The following is a 4924-nucleotide window of genomic DNA, read 5'->3' on the forward strand; positions in this document are numbered from 1 at the left end:
CTCACCCCTCCCGAAAAGAACTATCACATGCATTCTGGAAAGCTAGAGTTTCTCGCACTAAAGTGGGCCATATGTGAGCGGTTCCGAGATTATCTGTACCATGCTCCTCACTTCACAGTCTATACAGATAATAACCCGCTGACGTACGTCTTGTCTACAGCTAAACTCAATGCCACCGGCCATCGGTGGGTTGCTCAGCTGGCGGACTTTAACTTTTCCCTCAGATACAGGCCTGGTAAACATAACGCGGATGCAGACGGCCTTTCCCGTATGCCACTGGACATGAATGAACTCATGCAAGGGTGTACAGAGGAGGTAACCCAGGAAGTGATCAGTGCCTCTGTCCAGGGAGTGATGCTTCAGAAAGATCTCCCCCCAGCTTGGGCCCTGACCGCACAGTGGGATGCACTGGAGTTGGTAAGTGATGCTTCCTTACCCATCTTCGCCAAAACAGTAACACCAGAACAGATCAGGGAGAGCCAAGAAAGAGACTCTATCATTGGCCCTGTCTTGCATTATAAACTCAACAATCAGCTGTTACCTAGAAAAGCTTTGAGGAGTGAACACGCTGACATCAGAATCCTGTGTAGGCAGTGGAAGAAGTTGTTTATCAATGATCAAGGGATTCTCTACAGAAGGACAGGAGATACATGTCAACTGGTCTTACCAAAACGATACCATCAGACAGTGTTTGGGGAATTACATAAAGAAATGGGACACTTGGGGGTGGAGAGGATGCTGATCCTGATACAAGACCGGTTTTACTAGGTGCACATGCAGCGTGACACAGAACACTTTGTGACTCAGGTGTGTGAGTGTTTAAAAGCAAAACGACCACAGAAGACCACTAGGGCCCCCATGACTCCAATAGTCTCCACACGCCCGTTTGAACTAGTGTCAATAGACTTCTTGCATTTGGAAGCTTGTAAACAAGGGTATGAGTATATACTCGTAGTCATCGACCACTATACCCGGTTTGCGCAGGCTGCCAAGACGGTGGTGGAAAAACTGTTCAATGATTTTCCCTTTCGTTTTGGGTTCCCTGAGAGGATTCACCATGATATGGGCAGGGAGTTTCACAACCGGTCCTACTGGGAAAATAGAGTACATGTGGTGGTGAAGAGGAGAAGTAAGGATAGCTTAGTCTATGAGGTGGTACCTGAGGGAGGGGGCAGAAGCCGAGTTCTGCATAGGAATCTCTTGCTCCCGTGTGATAACCTGCCCTTGGATCAACCAGAACGAAACACAAGGCCGACAGAGGATCCAAAAAAACCCAACAAGACAAGATCAGAAGCTCTCGTGAAGCAGGTCAAAGGAAGCGGTAGACAGTGAAAGTGGCGAGGAGGTCGATTTAGTCTGCAGGTTTCTACAACCTCATCGATTCGGCAGCGGAGTCACTGACTTAAATCCAAATGCAGAGCCGGTCACACCAGGCTCTGCATTTGCACCGCCTGGCGGTGACAGGTCGAGTGGAGAACAGGGATGGAGGGACGCAGGAGAGGACATCACCGATACACTGGCTGCAGATTGCGTGGACGGGTTGGCGGAGCCAGGGGTGATCGTCGCTGATCCTGAGGAGTCTCAGGGCTCATCAGAGGAGACAGGGCCTGAAGGGAATAGTCCTGCACAGCCCGCAGAGACCCACCCACGGAGGGAGCGGCGACGCCCCGAAAGACTGACCTACCAAGCCATGGGAGAGCCGACGGTGATCGAGATTGGTGTCAAGGATCTCCGGGTGAGTACGTCTTCAGCCTAAAATGGACTGTGGCAACCTTGGGCTGTGGAGGTAAGAGCCTAATGGCACACCGCAGAGACACTTGATTACAGCAAGGGTGATGGACTCTGAGATGATGTACTGTATAGTGGCACAGCCATGTTGGACTTTTCCTGTAAACAAAAAGAACAGGTAACAGGCCAACCGAACTGAGAGGCGCCATGGGTCCTGCTACACTGAAATGTACATCTGATTAGATGGGGTTTACGGCGTCTGACAGTGAGTAATATATACTGGTGTTCAGCTACACAGTAACTAATGGACACAGTTTTGCAGTTCCAGGGTTGACTCTGAGCTTGTAAACAAAACATAGATGTTTGGAGATATCGCCAGTAGGTGTCAATAGCGCACCGCGAAAATGCAGACAGGTGAAGCTGGTCCCGTGTGACCTGAAACAGGAAACGAGACTTGCTTCTGTGAGATTGCAAAATGCTGTGCGCTGTGTAACTGCAAAGAAAATAAACACTTCTAATGTGTATATTTCTGTAATTACAGGTAAATATGTGGCACCAGTTTGAACCTTAGTGAACTCATTCTGCGCCCCCGCTACAGAAGCATAACACTCAGAATATATACTGCAACCCCCCTAGGGACTACAGTATATCTAGAGATAGAGTGGGTTGAGAGAGTGGTTCACTGGCTGTGCTGCACTCCAAAGAGACTGGAGAATAATGAAAGTGAACTCAAATTGAACCAAGGTTTAACATACTGTCTGGCTCCTGGAGAAAGATTTTATACTGTTGAAATGTTCAGTGGTACATTTTAGCTGAGTAGCCAATAACTGATCAATAAGAAACTGATGAAAAACTAGACAAATGCATTTCCTGCAGAAAATATGTGTGGATGCTGATTGCTGAAGAATTGCCCTGAAAATGCTGAAATGGCTGAATCCATAGCTTGGTGGTTAATGCCACTGACTTTGGTACGACTTCATCATACCTTTTTCTGTGTTGTGATCTGCCGCTATATAGAAAATAAAATTAAAGTCACCTTCAAGGGGGGCAGGACACTAATATTGCTGCAAATAAGATACAAAACACTGACACAGTGACATTCATGTATCTTTCTCCCAGAGCTTCCAGTCCTACTGGGAGTGCTGGTGTTAGGGCATGTACACCAGAGGCCATCAACTCCATCACTGGATGGACGTGGTCAACACTCCACAGGAGCCGGTGAAGCTGTGGCACGGATTGGGCAGATACGTTTAAGCAACCAAACATGAACAGATCCACAAACACACGTGCATGTACATACACACAGATTCAGAAATATAATAAAAGTGCTAATAAATGTGTTCATTTGTAAAAAGCCTTGAGGTGATTTCCATCTCCTAATAAAAGTATGTCTAGATGAAAGGTGTGTTTGTAATTGCATGTGATTTTTGCTTTCATTCTAAATAGAATAAATGAATGTATTAACGTTATGGCATTCTCATAATACAGACATTGAAAAATCTACCGTTTCCCCCTTAATACTTCCGTGGGCAGAATGGTCTCCATCATGCGATTCAGTATCAAGCTGTTATAATATATTAATGGGACGTACAATGGTTGAATTCAGTTTATTGTTATAATCGGTCCTAATGGTGTTTGTGTCTGGTTTGGCACCATGAAGATAAACGAGAACACTATTGGAAGGACACAAAGTTGTGTTGGTTTCTTATAATGCAAAGCACGTGCCCAGGTAAGGTTAATGTTAACACCTGATCGGTCTTGTTACACACGCGAAGTTTGTTAGTATTCTTTTATTTTCTTCTGCTAATATCTTTAGTGATGAGTGTTTGAATGTCATTTCTTTGCTATTGTTAGATTTTACCCAAGTTCTTTAATTGAAAGCGTGAGAAGTGAAGACAGAAGAGGACTGTTTAAAATCAACAGGAAGTTTAGTCAAAGTCTGGGCACAGGTGAAGTCTTACAGCGCTGGGATCAGAGAGACAGAGCTCCCGCAGGAAATCCGTTCTCTGAACAGTGAGTTGCGTTTTCTCATTACATTTATTTTCTTGGGCTAGGCCTGCCCTGGACAGAAGTACAACATTTCACACTTCGTAATCCTGTTGGCCATTTGGCGTGAGCAGGTCAACCCCTGCCTGTGTCTGCTTGCTGAAATGTGATCTAAACCAGGTGTGAGTGCGTGTGTGCTTCTCAGGTAGCAGCTTGATCGATGAACACTGAACAATGGGTGGTCTGGGCTGCAGGCCCCCCTGTGTGTGTGATGCTATTGTAGGACCTAGTGAGTATGCTAAACGCCCCTTGCAAAGGTTCCCGAGGTTTCTCCTCTCCTCCATACTCCTGAAAATAAACAAATATAAGACAAAATTTAATATTTAGAAATTCAGATGAAGTGGGAACCGATAACTACATAAAATCGTTAAGACCATTAGATAAACTGATATTTACCACAAACATGAAAGGTCTTACACCTCATCCTGCCTTCCATCACTTCCTTTCTCCTCACTCTGAAAGATAAATAGAAGACCAGAGGAGCTGTAGCTCAGTTTTTAAAAAACTAAGGCACAGATGATTGGTTCATGACTACTATATAAAATGTAATTAAAGTAAATAAATATATACTTACCTGTTCAAGATGTTAAGATGCCATTATGCACCCAACTCATCGCCTCTCATCCTCTTTGTTTCTTAATTCCTTTTTCTCATCTTTTCATGTTATTTCTATACGATTATCAAAATAGTTGTGAATTTATTGTAGGTGATCCAGAGTGCAGCCTGTATGTGAGCTGGGAAAGTGTGTGCGTTTCTGGGGTCAGATTAGGATTAATATGAGTTTTTTTGTAAAACAGAGATTAGCTAAAAAACAGACAATGTGGAAAATTATTTCGATGGCAAATTTTATGTCTCACATTTATGGTTTGGGATTAAAGTTATAAACTGTACACTTACTTTGAGCTGTAAGGAGAGATGGTGTTCTCGAGGGTTTTAGTTTTTGAGATATCCAAAGTAACCTGTTGGTAACTCACATTTCTTTTAGCGATCACAGTCGCGAGCCTCGCATATTGCTGAATATGTAGCATAATTAAAAATCGCACCTTTCCTGTTGAATGCATCTGGTCAGAGGATCGTCAGTGGATGTACGAGCAGCAAAATGGTTTTATGTGTGTGAAATCATCGAGTGAAATAAACTTGCAAACCAAAC

This window comes from Monopterus albus, unplaced genomic scaffold, assembly GCF_001952655.1.
Source record: "Monopterus albus unplaced genomic scaffold, M_albus_1.0 scaffold23.1, whole genome shotgun sequence".
Classification (NCBI taxonomy): domain Eukaryota; kingdom Metazoa; phylum Chordata; class Actinopteri; order Synbranchiformes; family Synbranchidae; genus Monopterus; species Monopterus albus.